Below are 20,851 nucleotides of genomic sequence, written 5' to 3' on the forward strand. Positions count from 1 at the left end.
CTAAAAAATACGGGGAAGCACTGACATTTTAATGGCATTGGTATGACCAAGCCAGGTTACATATAGTGGGGCCCATTGTTTCAAGTCCAGTTTAAGATGTTGCAACAGTGGGGGGTAGTTGGCTTTATACAAGTCAATCGCCTTGGGGGGAGTGTTATCCCTAGATAGGTAGTGTCCTTCTTCTCTAACTGGAAGGAGACAATGCGGGCCAAGCCCCCGATTTCTGTAGGGGCGGCCATCAAATTAAGCATGAAATATTTATGTAAGGTAATATGGAAGCCGGCTATGAGTTCGTAGCGCTGGAGTTCGACTTGTAGAGCCTGCAGAGAGGATCAGGGGAGGTAAGGGAACGCAAGATGTAATCAGCAAATAATCAAAGTTTGTGTTTGTCGGATCCAAAGGGGCTCCCCTGGATAGAAGGAGTAGCTCTCATCCTTGCCGCCAGGGGTTCAATACTGAGGGTGAATAGTTAAAGGGAAAGGGGGCAACCCTGTTGCGTACCCCGAGTAAAAGTAAAAAAAATCAGATGCTGTCCCGTTCACCAGAACTCTAGACCGGTGGCAACTATAGTTAGCCTGTATCATAGCAATGAAGCTGTTGTTAAATCCAAACCTTCCTAGTGTGTGAGACAAGAATGTCCAGTCCACCCTGTTGAAAGCCTTCTCGGCGTCCGACATCAGTAGAATTGCCGGGATAGATTTCTTCGTAGCTTTCTCTGCCTAATGGCTGACTCGGTGTAGGTTTCTTTGGGTTTGGCACCCTGTAATGAAGCCAGACTGATCTGGTGGATCAAATCTGGCATTAAGTCCTCCTATCTGTGAGCCATAGTTTTAGCATACAGTTTTGCATCTAGTTTGAGGAGTGCTATTGGGTGTATGAAAACAGAAATCTGGGTTTTTCCCCGGTTTCGGGATAACGGATATTAGGGATTCTCCCACCATGGGAGTAACTGCATGGGAATCTGCTATCTAGTTGAAGAGTTCTGTCAGGTGTGGAATTAGGTCCGTGCTGAAAATCTTATAATAATACGCGCTGAAGTCGTCGGGGTCAGGGGCTTTATGAAGTTTAAGAGTCTCTATAGCATGCTGCACCTCTTCTGATGTGATGGGGGCACTTAAATCATCGTTAAGGGTCGGAAGAACTTGTGGTAGATTGATGCCAGCTAGGTAGGCTAGCTGCTCTCTGTAGTCTCTGGAGTCAGATGTGTAAAGATTTTTATAGGCATCTTGTAATGCCCGGGCCATTTTGTTCCTCAGTGTGGTGCAGCCTCCCTGCTTCGTCATAAATCTGCCTTTCTCTTGCTTGCTATGTAATTGTCTCGCTAGTAGGGAGCCTACTTTGTTGCCTCTCTCATAAGTGGTTTGGTTGAGTCACAAGAGGGGTAGTCCTGCTTTAATTTCCCCCAGAGGGCCATGACTTTCCTTTATAGGGTAAGGGTAGGTGCTGCTTTATGGACATTTTTGGCTTTCAAGAGTTCTGTTTCAAGCAGCTCTCTCTCACCCGACCTCTGCGGGGTTAGGTTAGTCTTCAGCGATATCCATACTATCCAAATGACTGCCTTAAAGGCATCCTAGATCAGAGAAGGATCAGTGTCTCCATTCTTATTTAGCTGAAAAAATTCTCTAATTGCCTTACGAAGTTCTGCTCGAAGCAAGGGGTCCCTCGAAAGTATATTAGGGAAGTACCATCTGCTATAAGATTACTGTGGAGTGCACCAGTCAAGGACAAGTTAGAGGGTAGCATGATCTGAGATGGCAGTAGCGTGAATGGTAGTGGTCAAAATGGAGTGGTCTAAGTGTTGGCTTATGAAGGCGTGAACTAATCTAGAGTGGGTCCATGGTTGTGACATGGTTGTAAAGTCCCGCACATCACGGTTCAATACTCTCCAGGCATCTACCAGACCCAACTAACATAAAATCATTTCAATGGTTTTAGGGAACAGTCCAGTTGGGATCTGTGTGTGCTGTCCAGGTTTGAATCCTATATTAAGTTGAAGTCTCCCAGCCATACGATAGCGCCCTCCGCAAAGCCACCCAGTGATGAAAGAGAGGAGCTTAGGAACTCTGCTTGGCCGGTATTAGGGGCATAAACTGTGGCAATGGTGCAGGTGCGGCCATCAATAAGCCATTTAACCATCAATAGCCTCCCTTCTTTATCCGAGTTGCTACTGATAAACTGGACGATGGCAGTGGAGTGAAGATGGAGTGCAACTCCATTTTGTTTTGTGTTGGCAGAAGAGGTATAGATAAGGGGGTTATGATCTTTGTGCTTCTGTCCATTTAAGGTGGGTTTCCTGGAGCGCTGTAATGTCAAGGCACCTATTAAGCACATATTTCCAGATCTGGGAGCATATGTGGGGGGAGTTGAGCCCCTTAACATTCCATGTTAGAGTATTTAATACCATCTGGGTATATAATGGAAAAATGCTCAGCTGCTCTCCCTACGGAAGGTGCAATAGAGAGTCTAGTCCACCTCTACCCTGCCCTCCCTCCAGCCCCGTATTTAGTCAAGCTCCTCCCGTCCAGACTTCCCTCCCTCCAAAAAAATATGTTCCACCCTGCAGAATAACAACAATTAAACAAATAAACAAGAAAACAAGAACCAGAGAGCATACACTCCTTCCTAATCCCTTATTCTATCTAATGCTAAATGATAAGGGTATAGTGGACAATAATCCTTCAAGCACCCCCGCAGTTTGCAAGTGTATTGAGTGTGGTGCCTAGTCTCCTACTGGTCGTCTGTCTTAGCCTGCATAGACTATATAAGCCCCAAGGGGGTTCAGATGCTGCAGAGTCATGTAATCCAGTACATTCTCCTCGGCCCCCACAGGGTTAGAAGCCAGGGAGATCACCAGTCATGCTAACTGATCCCCAGGGCTGGCAAAGATCGAGATGAGCATGGCTGTTTTATAGTTAGATATAATAGTGTCAGGAATCACTCCTTGCCACCTCGTTCCCCCTTCCGTTAGGAGTGCCAGTCTGCAATGGTAGGGCCTCCAGTGCTTTCAGTCAATGACTTTCCACCCCGACTCCCCCAGGAGAGCGGCCGCACCATCTAATTCCGTGAAGTGGTGTTGCTTATTGAGAAATTCAAAGGCAATGCCAAAGGGATAGGTCCACCTGTACTTCACATTGTCATTGTGGAGGGCATTCGTTCTGGGTTTGAATTCTAGCCTCCACTCCAATGTCAATGGAGCAACATCTTGGAACAGACAGCAGGTCCTGCCCTAGATGGTAACAGTGTCTTTCAGAAGCGCTGCATGAAGAATAAGTTATTTTGTTTTGTAGGAGCTTAACTTGGCCAGCACATCTCTAGGCCGTCTCCCTCCAGTCGTGGCCAGTGGACCCATCCTATGCACTCGTTCCACCTTCACCTCAGGTTGTTCAGCCCCCAAAAGTTCAGAGAACAGGCCTACTATGAAGGCTTCCAAATCTTGCTTCTCGGTTTCTTCTTCCAGAACCCTCACCCGGATATATTGTCCCTTCTGGACCAGTTCTCCAAGTCCTCACATTTTAGAAGAGCAAGGTGTATTTGGGAGTTGAGGTGGTCCACCTCCTGTCCCAGCGGGAGTGCACGCTTTTCCAGATCCTGCACCTTCAATTTGATATCTAAAGTGCCCGTTCTAATGGAGTCGATGTCCGATTGCAAGGAGATCATCTGTAAATTGATGTCCCCCTTTAAGGATTCAAAGGAGGCACTAATGTTGGCCTTGAGATCCTCGCAAAGCTTTGTCTTAAATTCGCAGAGGGAAGAAAGGAGTTCCTCTTTTGTGAGGGTCACATTGCGGTCTGGGGAAGAGTCTGAGGCTGGCAATTTCATCCCCGGTGGATTGAAGTAACTGGACACCCTATTGTTCTGAACTTTTTTAGGTGGCATAGGGGATGCTCCACTGTGTACCAGCCAAGATCATAGGCAGCGGGCAATATGTCTATATAACCAGAGGCAAGGATGGATTCTTATGTGTAGTAGGTTAGGCAAAGATCTTTTTTAAATCCCGCTTCTGTGTACTGTATTAACCATATGTTTAAAGTCCTCCTGGCCCAGGCCTCAGAAGCGTAGATCGGTCAAAGGGCCTTGGGTGTTACGCACTATGAGGAGAGTTTGGACATGCAGGGTACATGTGTTCATTAAAGTCAGGCAGGTGCCATCTTGAAGTCAGGAAGGACACCAGACAGGCCTCGCTGTTGTTCCCTCTCTCCTTTCCTCAGCTCCCGGTTCCTAAAAAGGGAATGACTTAGATGACACATGCTAAATGAAGTATCATCCTGATGCTGGGGTGAGTGCACGGCTCCCCACTTGCATCGCTCAAGGGATCACAGATCATTGCGGCAATTTTCAGGCCTATGTTTCATGTTGCCGAGTGTAGTAGGCCAGCATGGTAGGGGTAATCAGATGCTGCCTATCGCGAGGGGCCACCCTCGGTTTCCAGTGCCCCCTGGCAAAATCCACAGCTGAGTCCTGGGCCCGTCAGCCCGTCCTTGCCGCCTCAGGGCGAGTCGGTGTCTGTTCATCTGCCATGTTTTCTGTGGTCAGGCTCATTTTCTGGTTCCCGACGGCTGCACTCCGTCCAGGGAAACTGGAGGCGAGAAGGCGCTGTGTCAATCTGTTAAGTGCCCCGTCCTGGTCCCAGATCATGAGAAGGGGTGTGGAGATGGTATCCGATAGTGAGGAACTGCGGATTGCTTGGCAGAGCTACTGTGGATCACATCCACCCAGCCATGTTGGTTGGCCATGCCACCTGAGTTTCATATTCTTTATAAGTAAGGCACTCTGGACAGTAACAGGCAAGATTAGTATAGACTAGTTGTGCAGTTGAATGGATAGTGATGACTAGATCCTGTCACTTTTTAATGGCAGTCCCACTCTTTATGAATGGCAGCAATATTAACATAATCTGGTTTAGATGAAGTGAGTTCCAAAACAACAGCATTATCTCTCAAAGCACTTGCAGCTGTAACAAAACTTGTTGTTTGCCTGTACACACCTTATTTTGCATTACTTTGTTACAGTCTCCTGCTTTCCAGGACTATCTTCCAACACTCCAGCATTTGCCTGCATCTCTTCCAACAACCCAACTGTACACCCTAGAAAACATGTTATGGTCCCTACATGTGGATTTGGTATTGACATGTACTATGCACATAAATTTTTGTCGGAGCTTAAATCTTATTTTGAATTCATGCTGAAATCGGTTTTATGATGTCGTGTTTTACCGAAATGCCCACTTGCCATATATTTTGCCCACATATTACTTGGAAAAGAGCTGATACAACTACCTTTTAATCCATTCATTTTTTTGCTATTTAGTGTCCATTTATAAGCAATTTCTCAAAACGTCCTCATGGGAGAATCCCCAAATACACTCTAAAGTTGCACTTAGGCTCTATCAGCTTTTCACCAATGTTTATTTTATTTTATTTTATTTAATGCGTTTTTATATAGCGCGGACTTTACCCGAAGGTGTCAGAGCGCTTCACAATAGGCAAAGTAAAGATACAAGAGGAGACAAATTACAAATGAGCCTGTTACAAAAACAAGCGTTACATTACAAGAGGCAATCGTGATAATTGTGCACGTATCAAGAGCAAAAAATAAACGAGGTAGCAAACGATACGTTATGAGAGGAAAAAGTGACGTGTGCAGGTTACAAGAGTAAATAAAGTACGAATAGAGGTAAAAAAAGTTGCAATCAATGGTAGACACTCAAAACACTAAAACAATAGTTACGTTACATGAGGCAGTGGTGGCAGTTGTGCATGTATCAAAAGCAAACAAGATATAAGAGGTAGCAAATGATACGTTGAAAAGGAAAGGTGCCGTGTGCATGTTACAAACGAGTACAAGATACAGGTAGAGGTAAAATACTGCACTAAATGGCAAACACTCAAAACACAAAAACACCCTGGGAAGGCACTTCTATAGGCATGGAGAACAGAATATCCTATAATGGAAGGACTTCCTTCTGAAAACAGAGGGCTTGAATTAACTTTGGAAGTGTCTTTGAAGGAGGAGAGCTTTGAGGTCAGTTTTGAAGGCCTGGGAAGAGGTGGTGGTCCGAAGCTGAGGCGGAAGTGAGTTCCAGATTCTCACCGCGTTGCCTGAAAAGGATTGGGCCATCAATCTTTCCTTCTTGAAAATGGGAGGTTCAAGCAATAACTTTTCTGCATTACGTGATGGTCTGGAGCCCCCAGAGAGTTTCAGTTTATTCACCAGGTAGCGAGGGGAGGAGGAGTGCAAGGCTTTGTGGGTGATACATGCAGTTTTGTAGATAGATCTTGCCTCTATGGGAAGCCAACGGAGGGTGGATAAAATGGGTGTGATGTGGTCGCTTCTTTTGGCCCCATATATGAAACGAGCTGCTGAATGGAGAATAGACTTCAGGGGGGAAAGGTGGGATTTGGGAAGGCCAGTAAGAAGAGAGTTGCAGTAGTCCAATCTGGAGAGAACCAGCGCTTGGACCAGGGTTTTAAGGTCGTACTCCGGGAAGAAGCGACGAATCCCCCAAAGAAGGCGCAGTTGGTGTCGAGCAGACTTTGCAATGGAGTTAATGTGGGAGAGTAGATTAAGTTTTTTGTCGAGAATGACACCAAGGGATTTTGCGCTTTCGACAATGATGGGCTTATTGTTCATTAGATTGATCTGATCCATCCATGTTTGCACTGGGGGATGAGAAAGGGAGGAGGAAAGGAGGAGGAATTCTGTTTTGGAGGGATTCAGGATCAGTTGATGAGTTACCATCCAGTTTTGAATGGAGTCGAGGGTAGAGCTAAGGAAGGAGAGATCGTGATTGGAGGCCACCTTAAGGTAAATCTGAGTGTCATCCGCATATAGATGATAGTGGATCCCGGATTTACTCAGCAGATTTCCCAACGGTTCTAAATAGAGATTGAACAGTGTGGGTGCAAGTATGGAGCCTTGAGGAACACCTTGACTGACTGCTACAGGAGCTGAAAGACTGTTCGTTATTTTGATCATTTGGGATCTATCAGAGAGGAAGGAGGCAAACCATTTGAGCACAGTGCCCTCCATGCCCATTCTCTGTTGAAGAGTGTTAAGGAGAGTGTTGTGATTGACAGTGTCAAAGGCTGCAGAAAGGTCAAGAAGAATTAGAAGACAAGACTCCCCTGAATCGAGTATCCGCAGCGCGTCATCAATCACTAGCAGCAGGGCTGTTTCAGTGCTGCGGTTTTGAATGAAGCCAGACTGGAAATTGTCAAGAAGATCATTTTCCTTGATATGGCGAGAGAGTTGTTTCGCTACACATTTTTCTGTGATTTTCGCAAGAAAGGGTAGGTTAGTGATGTTACTGCCCCAGTGCGCTTTAGGATTCACTATTTACCACCACTTAAGAGAAAACTCCATATTTCTATCCTCCTTTAGAAATATCTTTGAATTAACTTTAGTTTTGACTCAAAAGTTTTAAGAAGCCCTACTGGTCACATGTCTTGCCTAACAAGCCTTCCGAAAAAAAAGGATCATAAAAAAAAAATTGATTGATAGCACTGTCTGCTCTAAAAATCTTACTAATATTGTTGCACTTTTCAAAAGCCTTTGAAGATAGAACCTCAAACCCCTTCCTTTCTATTTTCATTAGTGGAGGCCATGTCCCGATATCAAATCAAAAATGTGGAAACTGAGTTTTTTTTCAGGGAGTCTGATTAGCCAACTTTCAACCAGTGAAGGGTGCTTTCCGCGGTTAGGCCAGTGTGGTTCAATCAGATTGCTGGTACCAGGTTGTCTCTTGTGCGAGGGGCGGGGTCTGGGAATCCCACAGCGGTTTATGACCTATTGTAGGATACTGCCCTCAAAGGATGCGAAATGGTACCGGAAATGGAAGGTTCCACTTGTGCTTGATTACATTCCTCAAACTCTGGAGGTGGGGGTAATTTGCCTACCTCCACTCTCCTCCTAGCCCTGCCACCGTATCCAAATTATGTGTAAAAAATCTTTGCTTCTGCCTTCATGCCACCTTCCACTTTGAGTAAAGAGTCATGCCTGCTTCTCTACCCCGAGGACAGTAGCTTGGAATCTATTGTTTAACATTTGTTACTTATTGAAATCTTTGTTACACGGGGGGAGTTTAAAAAAAAAATCAATTTACCTGCCTCCTCGCTGCCTCGCCGTGCTCTTCAGCTCCCGAATCCCAATGCACACAGGCTATGAGTCTCCCCTGCGCTAATCTAGATGCTGCTCTCATGCTGGTATTAGGGCGAATCGCTCATGCTGGATTGGGTGAAATGGTCATGCTGGATTAAGTAAAACAGGCACGTTCCATGCTGGGAGCCTGCGCACCTGAGCCCTGCTGATATCTCCAAGCAACAGCCTGGATATATCCAAGTGCGCATGTCGGTTTGGCTGTTCTAAGACGGACGGCCAACCCGACATGCGCACTGGCAGTGCCCTGTGCCCACCACTCCTCCTGCTGCTTATAGCTGAAGACTCGGCTGCAGCTCCTACAAGTAAACTAAAATAAAAATATAGCAGTTTTATTAACTGATTTATTATCATTTTATTTTACGCTTTGAACTGCTGGTTCCAGCAGTGGAGCGACACTCCTCCACCATAATGGAGGAGTCGCCCCCTGTCTATTATAAATGTAGTGTACGGAACAGAAGATGCAAATTAAAACATGCACTTAAACATTTACAATCTTGCAGTTGACATTATAGAAACTATATATTTTATATACTCCTAAGTATTAGCCCCACACTGCATACCCTATTAAAAGGGTCTAACCTGTTTCTAGCTGAATATGTGACTCACTTCATTGTCCTGTAACCTCTCCAAGAGAGGAACAAGGTTAAGTATCATTATTTTCAATTTCCCTCTATTTCTACCTATACATAACTAGATAGCTATGGAACAAAACTGTGCTCAAAGATGCCTCCATGATGTTCTGTCAATACTATTGTAACTTCTTAAACTTGTAAAGGTTTATGTCTTCCACACAATTGCACGACAAACAGAATCATGCACACTTCCAAAAACGGTAAATAGTAAATTTGGAAAAAAAGTTCTGCATAAATTTGCTGTAGAAAGAAATCTGCAAAATAGTAGACATTCAGAGATATTGAGTCTGATTTAGAACTTGGTGGATGAAATTCTCCGTCACAAATGTGACGGATATCCTGTCCACCCTATTCCGATGCCCATAAGATGAAATGGGATCGTGATCCAGCAGACGGGATTTCCCTCACGTTTGTGACAGAACATTCCCCTCCGCCAAGTTCTAAATCAGGCCTGTAGTTTGTATACATTTTTCAATTTGGTTAGGTTCCATGTAATTAATATTATCTCCGAATGGAGTGAAAAACATTACACAAAGTGCAGTGGTAAAGGCAAATTTAAGCAGGAAACACTGAAATCTTTGTCATTGGCAAAATTGAGAAACTTTGCATAGTTTTTCTGCAGTTTCACAGGTATAATAATGTGCACATTTGACTTCTGTAAAGAGCTCAGCTGCTCTCTGGGAGAGCATGGCTCCTAAATATATATATATATCCATATATATATATATATATATATATATCTATATAGATATATATATATATATATGTATATATATATATATATATATATGTATATATATATATTGCTATTGTGCAGTTATAGTTAGGTCCGTTTCCATAGGAGAGCCTTTTGTTGACTTTTGACGAGTCTTCACAAAACATGCTCCTCAGCTCCTTCCTGGGAAGATTCAGGATGACCCTCAAGGGGGGTGAGAAAAAGGGACCGGGGTCTCAAAATGTCATTTTTCCATGTTAATTGCCGTAGGAATTTTGGGAAGTGATCAGATGCCATTGCTGGGCAACCGCATGGTCTTGCAGTGTCCCAAGGTGCCACCCCTTTTTTCAGCGCCACCTTGGTACCACAGTACTACAATTAAATTACATGGTGGGGGTCACACTGAGCACCACAGTAGTATTGCAGTACCGCCATGCCGTAGAAAATACAAAATGGGGAAAATTACTGAAATTCAGGAAGCTTTTAAACATGTTGCTTTTTATTAGAACATTGGAATGCTGGGGGCTCCATTGAAAACAATGGAGTGCTGCGGGCTTTTACAGGCTGGTAAAAGCCCGCAGCGCCAACATTCCAATGTTCGCTTTGTTCACAGCAACAGCTGTGAACAAAGCCTCACGGAGCCCGAGGGGATTTTAATCCCCTCGGGCTCCGTGAACTTTTTTTTTTTAAAAGAACAGTCTGCCCTGAGTGGCAAAATGTTCTAATAGCCTTAGAACCCGCCGTAGCGGGCTCTACCGGCTATTAAAGTCCCTCTCCCTTGTTAAATTTAACGCGGGGAGCGGGCCTTTAATAGCCGGTAGAGCCCGCTACAGCGGGTTCTAAGGCTATAATAGTCTCCCTACTGTTTCTTGCCTTTTTCATAGTCATGCTTCCTTGGTTGTTTTTAGTCAGATTTTGTTGGTTATGCCAGTCTCTACAGTACCAAGAAGCTTCACAATTGTGCCCTACGCAAACAAACATAACATACCATAGGAGGTACAGCTGGGAGCACTATGCGTGCACTGTTGTAGAATATCATTGAGTGTGTAGAACCGCGGTGGAGGTGAATCGGTGGAGCTATGTGGAAGTGCAGCGGGTGACCTCTCTGTGGAACACTACACATGGAAGGGTGATGACTCCACCGCACCATTGAGGCAAATAGACAGAGTTCAATTTACATAGGTATTTTGAGCAGGATACCATGGTGGCAGCGCTTTGGTGGAGCTCTGCATAAGGTACCAAAGAGAAAGCACCACAGGGAACCTCACCGTTGACACGAGTGCAGGACATGATCTGTAAGATAAACAGGGATAGGTGGATAAAGTGATGTAGATGTGATGGCTCAGCTCTATATATTTTCCTCTCCTTTCCCCCTGCGCTGTGCACAGTGGGCTGCCTAGTGTCAATGCAAGCACCCTTGCACCATGGTGCAAGGGCGTCTGCGTGGCATGCAGGATTGTTTTTGTGCAGGAAGGGGCACCTTCCTGCACAAAAATAATTCAGGGAGGCTTTTTCCTCTTTCTCTGTTAGGTGATATTTCTCCTTGTTACGCCTCGGGGAGATGTAAGGTTTTGGTGCATCCCCGGGTTTTCAAGTAAATATGGGAATGCGTGCAAATCCCTGGGTGTTGCATGGGAACACTCACTGCAAACTCCATGGAACTCTTCCCTTGTGCAGAGTAAGGCAATGCAGCGATTTGAGCTTCCTTGTCTTACTTCATGTCAGGCTTTGCGTGGCCTCATACGTATGGTTGCAAGGTTTGTGCCACTGATGCATCACAAAACATGACGCAACAGCAGCGCAAGGGGCTCATAAATATGCTCTAAATGTTTAAAGTAGAAGCAGCATTTGTATTCCTTTTTTCACAGGATATTTTCAAAAACTGAACACATCCCATCCTTCTGTTTCTGTTCCACGTCTCCTTGTCTGCCTCGGCTTTGTATCTCGGCTTCTCCACTTTCCTGTACAGGGGATGCCTGATCAATGACTCAGGATGATGATGACTCTTTTCTGTAGAACATGCAGTGCTTCTAATCCAGACATGTCCTTGACAAGGCCCTTGGTGACGTCACTGCTTTAAAGTGCCATTTCATTCTGCAAATTTACAGATTCGTGACTAGAACTCCGGTGGGAGTTGCTAGTTTGAACCTCTCCTATTTCCTTGCATTTTGACTAGCAAGTGACAGGAACATCTTTTTTTGTGTTGCTCTCTCTTCCTTAAAATGTCTCCACACTATGCAGTGACGGCCTCAGGGAGTGAATCCAAGCTGATTTTTCGTGGGCAAATAATTGCTCTCTGGAAGAGGTACTTCCCTGCACATCATGAGCAACTCTAGCTTTGGTCTCATGAAGAATCTTCAACCACGTAGATCTTGAAGTGGGACAAGCTAGAAATAGCGGGCTCAATTCACAAAGGTAAACTTAGACCAAAAGTCTAAGTTTACGACGTTCGGTATTCACAAAGGTAAATTACGAGTAGTATCATTTTGTCCGCACTCAGGGCGGAATCTCTGCACTCGGGCGGAATCGCCACACTTGGTGCAGAATCTCCACCCTCGGGCAGAGACCATCTCCAGGTATGATGATTGCAGCGAGAGTACAGTGATTCCACCCCGAGTGCGGACATAAAGATATTACTCGTAACTTATCTTTTAGAATACCAAAAAGTGGTAAAGTTAGACTTTTGGTCTGAACACAGACCAACAGTCTAACTTTATCTTTGTGAATTAGGTGCACGTAGTGCCTTCGACAGACATCTTGTCTTCGTGGTAAGCTTTTTGTGGGATGAGTGGCGGGTGTTAACTGTGAGCTGGTGTCAGAGGTCTTCCTGCTCTGCTCCTATCTGCCACATCATCACCCGATGCTTTAGTCTGAATGGCCACATTACCTCTTGGTAAATGGGCAATTTTAAAATACGAAAAGCATGCAGTACTAAGATTTACCATTACAATTAACAATGAATGTGCTAAAGAAGTAAATACTTTAAGCACTTCAATGCTAAAATATGTTATGTTCATTAATATAGAGCAAAAAAAACATATGGCTGTGATAGACATATATGCAGATCTGTTGGTTATATTTTTTTTACACTACGGCTTCCATAATGTATTTCGCCAAGCTATCTAAAACATGGTATAGGTGTGCAACATACTGTAGTTATGACTTGAGTGTCCTGAAGATGCCACAGTTAGGTCTGGCACGAATTAGAGGCGGGACTGACTCCTGGGCATGACCTAACCAATGGGGTAAAAGTTCCTATTGCTAATCCTTCCTACTTGGGCATTTTAAGGGTGGCAGGCATCTTTGGCCATACTACACTTGGGCTCTGAGTGCCGGTGAACCTAATAACTTCCCACACCCCACATATGACACTAAAATCTAGTTCGGGACAGTCTCTTTACTGCCAATAAACATAGAGATAGAAATCTGGTAGACCAAAGCAGGCCTTTCCAGCAACCAGACAGAGGATATACAAGAATTGTTTTGGCAGCCTGTTCCTGTGCTCAGGTTTTCTATGAGGACAACTGAGCCGGCCACAGATAAAAATGGCTTTTGGGTGCTAGTCACTCTTAAGACATGTTAACATCAAATTTCTACATGGCCTATTTTTAAGTACCATGCCCCTGCCTCATGAGCAGCATACGGGTGACCAATTAATATTTCAAAAAGGAGGTTTTGACCTGAAAATAGGGTTTATTCTACCAGGTTGAACTGCATTGTTTAAACTGCCACAGTCAGACCACAAAGGTAGGCCTGAAGCTATGTCTTACACTGCCATTCTAGCAGATGGCACATTAGGTACTGCAGTCGCACTAGTGACATTTAACTTAAAGGTCCTGTCTACATTTTGTACCATATAATAGTACACCTTTATGTATGCTGAATATACCAATTGGATATGTGCCAATTTAACCATGTTTAAAAAGGGAGCATACGCACTTTGCTACTGGTTAGCAGGGTTAAAGTGTTCCAAGTTTGAAAACCATCAAAAATATAGGGTCCAGCAAAAGGCAAAAAATACGTTGTGGCCAAGTAGAAAATGCGGATTTCCTACAGTATCTTTTGCCATTTTCTTCTCTTTATGGCTTCTGATTCATCAGTGACTCTTTAACAAACAACTGATTGTTGTTTGCAACACATTCCTCACCATAAGTTCTATTTCTTTGTCAGTGAACTTTTGTTTTCTTTTTCTGCACCCTCCTGTGGCTGGCCTTCCTGGCTTGCCATTTTAAATAATAAGAAATTTAAATGTTGGAGCCTGTTCCTCTCCTGGAACCTCTTCTGGTCAGCAGTGCGGAGTTTGTGCCTAATTCATGATTCAGATGTCATCAGTTTCTCTTTGTGGCTTTTGCAGTTTGTGACTGTGACTAAAATTGCAAATTAATAAATTTTGAAAGCAAATCCATATCACTATTTGGAACAGATACGACTTAGTACATTTGTTTTTGCAAATTTGAAATTGTGATTTGGTAATCTTCTGTAATTACAAGTCACAAAAAATGTTAGCCCATTTGAGCCCTAGTTCCTTCGTCAAGACTTTCTTGTGCAAATTGCTTTCACTCTGTCATCAATATTATAATCCTCATATGATTTTTAAAATAAGTGTAAGAAATCAGGTTTTTGTTTGAGGTGGTGTAGACCCTTCTCAAGCATCAACCACAATCCTTGTCAGGATAAACCACAAAAGTCACTAAATTAGCCTGTGCTAAACCCTCTGGCACAAAAGTGGTCAGGGTTTACTTAGAGGCGAGATGTAAAGTATTTATGCAGCACACAAACAGTAATATAGTGAAAACACAACATAAGGAAACTCCCACACCAATTTAGAAAAATAGAGTTAATTTTAATAAATAAAACGAGGCCAAAATGACAAAAATCAAATCAGTAGGACCGGAGATATGCAATTTAAAAGTTTCAAGTAAGTATAGCACCTAAAACGCAAAGAGCCTCTCACAGTCATGTGGTCATCCTAGGTCGGGAGAAAGTTACATTTTTAGACTGATCATGATGGAGAAAGGGCCAGATATAGGGACCAGGTTAGTCCCACTGAAAACTTTACCTTCTCATAGTTCACCATGGCCAGTCCCAAGCCCAGTTGTAAAAGGAGGAGGGTTATGCATTCGGCTAGCTACCTCCACCATATAAAAAAATCCTAGCTACAGAAACGTCAAGCAAAATACCAAAAGACAACCCGGCCTTGGGGAAAGAGGACCCTCTTTCACTGAGAGCTATGATGCCTTGTGGTGAAAGCCAGAGATCCCTGGAAGCCACAAAGCCAATCCACCTGCTTTCAACCACTTCCATCACCATCAGGATATGGAACGCAAGGACCATGCATGAGACAGGCAAGACGGCCCAAGTGGCAGTGGAGATGAAAAAGTACAACCTTTCCCTGCTTGGCATCAGTGAGACCAGATGGACACAGTCCGGACAGAAAAGACTGACTTCAGTAGGAATGCTGCTGTATTCTGGACACGAGGAAAAGAATGCCCCACATAGACACAGGGAGTATCACTGATGCTAACGCCAACAGCCAATGGAGCTTAGATTGGATGGGAAGCCCACGGTCCCAGAATCATCACAATGACCTTCCACACAAAGAAAAAGAGCATCAACATCAATGGTATCCCATGCTATGCACTTACAAATGACAGCAAAGAAGGAGAAAAAGAAGAGTTTTACCATAGACTCCAGTTCATCCTGGAGAAATGCCTTGAAACAGACATCACAATACTGATTGGGGACCTCAGTGCCAGGATTGGAAGTGACAACACTGGGTACGAAGAATTCATTGGCAACCATAGCCATGGCGACATGAATGGGAATGGTGAAAGGTGCCCTGAACGTTCTGATGATAGGCAGCAGTGTATTCCCACACAAGAGAGTACAGAAGGCAACATGGATGTCACAAGACCATTCAAAAGAGAATCAGATCACCATGTCTGCATTGCCAAGAAGTTTCAGAGATCCTCGCAGGATGAGTGTGATGAGAGGAGCGGATTTGGCATCAGATCATCACCTTCTCATGGCCAGGCTAAGCCTTAAGCTGAAGAAAGCATGGATGTAACCCAAAAACCAACACCAGAAACACAACACCACCTTCCTCAAAGATGCATAAAAACGGAGTAAATACTCAGTCACCCTCAGTATCAAGATTTAAGTCCTGAAAAAACTAGAGGACAACAGAGACCCCATAGAAAGCCAGCCGAAGAAGATCAAGGAAATAGTGACATCAACCTGCCAGGAGATACTGGTTCCCAAGAAACACTAGCATAAATAATGGATCTCCACCAAGACCCTCTGCAAAATCCAAGTGAGAAAGGAAAAGGAAAGTACGGTCAACACCAGCCGAACAAGAGCAAGGAAAGCAAAAGCTCAAGGTAAATACACCAAAACCAACCAGGAAGCAAAGAAAAGCTTAAGACCAGACAAGTGAAGATTCATCATTGGTCATGCCGCAGAAGCCCAGGAAACAGCAAGCCATGAAAACATGAAAGAACTCTTTGATATAACAAGGAAACATTCTGGCATAAATTGCAAGCCATAAATCCTGGTAAGACAAAGCTGGAAAGACAATCATGAGTAAAGAAGGCCTACAACAAAGATGGGTAGAGCACTTTGAAGAACTGCTGAACATACCACAATCTACACCAGACATACAGCCAGCTGACAAGGACTTGCCAATCGACTGCAGCAGACCAACCTAGTAAAAAATACGGCAAGCCATCAAACATTTGAGAAATGGGAAGTCCGCAGGACCTGAGAACAGTCCTGCAGAAGCACTGAATGCAGTCATTGAAACATCGGTAGACAAGGGCCACCCCATGTTGGGAAGGATCTGGGAAGAGGAAAATGTTCATTCAGACTAGAATGGGGAATATCTGATCAAGATCACCAAGTAAGTTGACCTGAGTAACTGCACAAACTACACAGGGATAACTCTTCTATCAACCCCATGTAAAGTGTTCAACAGAGTCATCCTGAAGAGAATGAAGAAACAAGTCCATGCTCAGTTGTGAGATCAGCAAGCTGGCTTTCACGAAAGATAGACCCTGCACAGACTAGATTGCAACACTGTGCATCATCATTGAGCAGTCAGTGGAATGGAACTCCCCCCTCTATGTCAACTTCATTGACTATGAAAAGACATTCAACAGAATGGACAGAGAGACCCTTTGGAAAGTCCTCCGCCATTAGGTTGTGCCAGATAAACTCATAAGAATCATCAGGAACTCTTACGAGGGAATGACCTGCAAGATAGTCCATGGAGGACAACTCAAGGAAGTCTTCGCAGTGAGGACCAAACTTTGCCACGGTTGTTTGCTCTCGCCTTTTCACTTCCTGCTGGCCACAGAATGGATTATGAAGACATCCACATCAAAGAGGATAAACGGGATCCAGTGGATACTTTGGATGCATGTCGATGACCTGGACTTTGCAGGTGACCTGGCCCTAATCTCCCGTACCCATCTGCAGATGCAGAAGAAGACAGACGAGTGACAGCCACATTAGCACAACTTGCCCTCAACATCCACAGGGGAAAAACCAAGATTCCGAAGGCTAACGGAGCCAGAAAAACTGAAGTCACTCTTACTGGTGATGCACTGGAAGAGGCTGAGGCCTTCACCTACCTGGGCAGTGTCATAGACAAGTATGACGGCACAGACGCCGACGTCAAGGCAAGAAGTGGCAAGACCAAGGCTGCCTTCATTCATTTAAAGAGGATGTGGAGCTTCAAGGACCTAACGCTGCAAGTAAAAACGGTCCTTCTGAATGTATGGACCAGAAACTTGGAGGGCAACAGTGACAACCACCAACAAAGTCCAGACCTTCATCAACACCTGTCTGTGGAAAATCCTCCAAATCTGAAGGCCAGGCACTCTTAGCAACAACAACCTAGGCTAGCAGACTTTTCAACTCCCTGCTCATGAAACAATCATGAAAGGATGCTGGGGCTGGAGAGGTCACACCCTCCGCAAGCCTGCATCAAACACCTCCAGGCAAGCCCTCACCTGGAACCCTCAAGGGAAAAGGAAAAGAGGACGGCCAATAAACACCTGGCGCTGAGGCCTTGAGGCTCAAAGCAAGGAGATGGGTTACACCTGGAGTCAGATTGAAAGAAAAACCCAGGATAGAGATGAATGGAGTCCTGATTGATGGCCTAAACCCCAGGAGGGGTAGTAGGTGTAAGTAAAAGTCAGTAAGCCTCATAGTTTGACTCAAAGAGTCCAGTTCATGGTGGAGGAGACCACAAGGAGCAGGAAAAGCATCATGGAGAGTAATTGCTATAGCACAAAGAGCAGGCCTGGAGTCGCGGACGCTCGGCGCTATAGCGCAATGATGCAATCGGGTGTTGTGAATAGTCATTGCTGAGCTTTCTGTTGACGGACACTGTGGGCTGTTGTTGTAGCAAGTAGTGCAAATCTTGCATTGCTGGTCGTCGCTGGTGGTCTCAGTAGCATGAAGAGTCGGGCTAACTGGAGCTTCTCATTGACTATCGTTGCGGTGGCAAGATCTTGGTGAGAATACAATGGTTTACAGTTGCATAAAGTCTAAAACCTCTGGATTTCTCCCTGGCTTTAAGAGGAATGCACTCTGATGCCAACCAAAGATCCAGGATCTGGAGAGGCACCTCTTTGAGATAGGGGTCTTACTCGAGCAGAGGCCAGCAGGGCTCAGGCAGTTCCAGGGCCTCTGGAGTTTGTTGTGTAGCTCAGAGCAGGAGGTCAGCCAGCCGACCCTTGGAGTTACTCCGGTAGTCCTGGGCTCAAGGAGAAGGTCCTCTCTCCTCCAAGCAGCGAGACAGACCTCATGCAACAGGGCAGTTCTCTGAAGAACAAGGTAGGCCTCAAGCAGCGGGGCAGTCCTCTGGTAGCAGTAGGGCAGCCCTCTGAGGAACAAGACAGGACTCAAACAGCAGGATAGTCCTTTGAAGTACATGACAGTCATTCTGAAGTCTTCACAGGCGCAGGAGTGTACTGAAGAGTGGCTCTGGAGGGCCAATATTTCTGCCTGGTGCCAGCCTTTGAAGTGGGGGAAACTTCTAGACCACCCCCAAATCTGGTACTGGAAATGTATTTCCTTCCCCTGTCCAGGCTCAAAATGGTCTATGGTGACAATAGACTAGTGTCAACTTCCTTTGAGAGTGTGCTGGAGGCAGCTCTTTGAAATCTAAGTGGGGCAGAGAACAGCTCTGGCCCACCCATCCTTGCGGGATTGTCCATCCTGCCAACAGCTAGTCCCCCTATGTCCCACTCTTTAGGAGGAATACACAAAGGCCAACCGCCAACTACATCGAGTAACATGACCGAGGACACATGCTCCAGGCAAATTGTTAAGATAAGAAAATGCCAACTTTCCAAAAGTGGCGTTATCAGAATTATATTTTAAAATCGGACTTTATCATTATAGAGGTTTACAATTAGGTTGAGTTAAAACATAGCAGGCCTACCTGCTCTCAATCAAAAGTTATCACTTATTAAATGTAATAAGGTTATTAAAGTAACCCAAAATTATTCTATTGTAGAGGTAGACCTTGTGGTAGTGAAAAACAAATACGAGAGTTTTCCACTACCAGGACTTGTAAAACCTAAATGTACATGACCAGTTTTTAAAATACGCTACCCCCTGCCTTGTGGCCTGTTTAGGGCCTACCTTATGTGTGGCTTATTTGTATTAAAAAGGAAGGATTAGGCTTGGCAAAACGTTTATTTTGCCAAACCTAATTGGCAGTTTAAAACTGCACACAGGCTGCAATTGCAGACCTGAGACATGTTTTAAAGGTCTACTTAAGTGAGTGGCATATATATATGTGTTTGTGTGCAATAAATCCCAAAGGATGGCAACGGTGTACTCACTGGGGTCAATTATATTTGATTTACTTGCAAGTAGATGTGTTTCAGCGTTTGCATTTTTCAAAACTTGCTACAAACAAGACAACACAGTGGATGGGACTTTAAACATGGAATCATTCACTCCCATTGGACAACTGATTACAATGAGCGAAAGAGGACTGCTGCCATCCCACTGGTAATACAATGACTCTGTCAGCCATTCTTGCCTGGTTTATACAATGTGAATCGAAATGGTAACACCACATGTTGTGCCAATTATCATCATTGCAGTCTTATATGTCACTTACGAACATTTCACTTTTAATCGGTGCACAGCACTGTGGTGCTTGTAATCCAGTTGTTCCGCATCAGGCCTATAAACACTGCCCTTATCCACAACGTTCCACTATATATTGTCCGTATGGACATCCAGGAGTCTAGTGAAGATACAACATTGAGGACTTCACCTCTCTTTGTACATACAAAGGGAAACGTGCATGATAAGCAGTGGCAAATAAACACTATGATGGAAGTTCTTAGGCAGATTTTACGCAGGACTGGTGAAAATGTAATACTGGGAGTCACATTTACTAAATTCTAGAGCAACACAGTGCACCACTAGAATTTGCTGCAGTGTATTGCACAAAGGAGAGAAAGCTGTGCACAGCTATTTTTCTAGACAATTACCAGCTGAGTTGGTGCACACACAGACTGTCTAGATACACACACATATATTTGCACCATAGTGCAAATGCATGTGAGATGTAGCATAGGTTTTGTATTGCAAGGGAAAATCCTATGCCTAGACATACTTTAAACTTTTTCACACATTTGATGTGTGCTGTACTGTACAGCACACATGCAATGTGTGAAGCATTATGAGAAGATTAAACATTTCTCCTTCTTGGCAGCTGCCTCAAGGAGGCATTCATTTTTTATGTCAAGCCAAGTCTGTCAATCTCTTTAGATCTGCCTTTGCGTCATGATCCAGACTTTTGCTGGGGGGCCCAAGTACTGCCCATGGAATGCCCCTTTGATGCAATATGGGGGAAATCAATGCAAAACATTACTTGCTCTACAAAAAGAATAACTTTGCAGCACAAATATTGCCACAAAGTCTTGATACGTCTGTCCCGGGGGGCTACATCTCAGAAGAGAGGTGCATAGGCTTTGTTGACTGTAGATAACATGTTGGCATCTTAGAATGGTGAAACAATGACACACTAAGGACAACAGCATTCCATAAAGGTTGCATGGTTTAGTGAAAGCAAAGAGATGAAATGGGAACTATAAAAGGAGAAAATTGAAAAGTGAAGGCCTGGACAACCAGCCCTGACACTGGTGTGCATTAATTTTCAGGTGGATATGCACATGATCAATAACTGCTGTCATCCATAGAGCAAGAGAGCCAATCACTGATATAGACTGAACCGTTAGCCCAGACAGTATAGAAGCAGAATGTAAATGACACTCAGACAGACCAATGGCAGAAGAAGGCTAACTTAAAGGGCCTC

General features: G+C 44.4%; 1 pseudogene; it reads left to right on the top strand.

The window, feature by feature from the left end:
* The first annotated feature begins 14,737 nt into the window (after nt 1–14,737).
* LOC138259355 (uncharacterized) lies at nt 14,738–17,571 on the top strand (annotated as a pseudogene).
* Nucleotides 17,572–20,851: the final 3,280 nt, after the last annotated feature.

The sequence above is a fragment of the Pleurodeles waltl genome, chromosome 2_1, assembly GCF_031143425.1.
Source record: "Pleurodeles waltl isolate 20211129_DDA chromosome 2_1, aPleWal1.hap1.20221129, whole genome shotgun sequence".
Classification (NCBI taxonomy): domain Eukaryota; kingdom Metazoa; phylum Chordata; class Amphibia; order Caudata; family Salamandridae; genus Pleurodeles; species Pleurodeles waltl.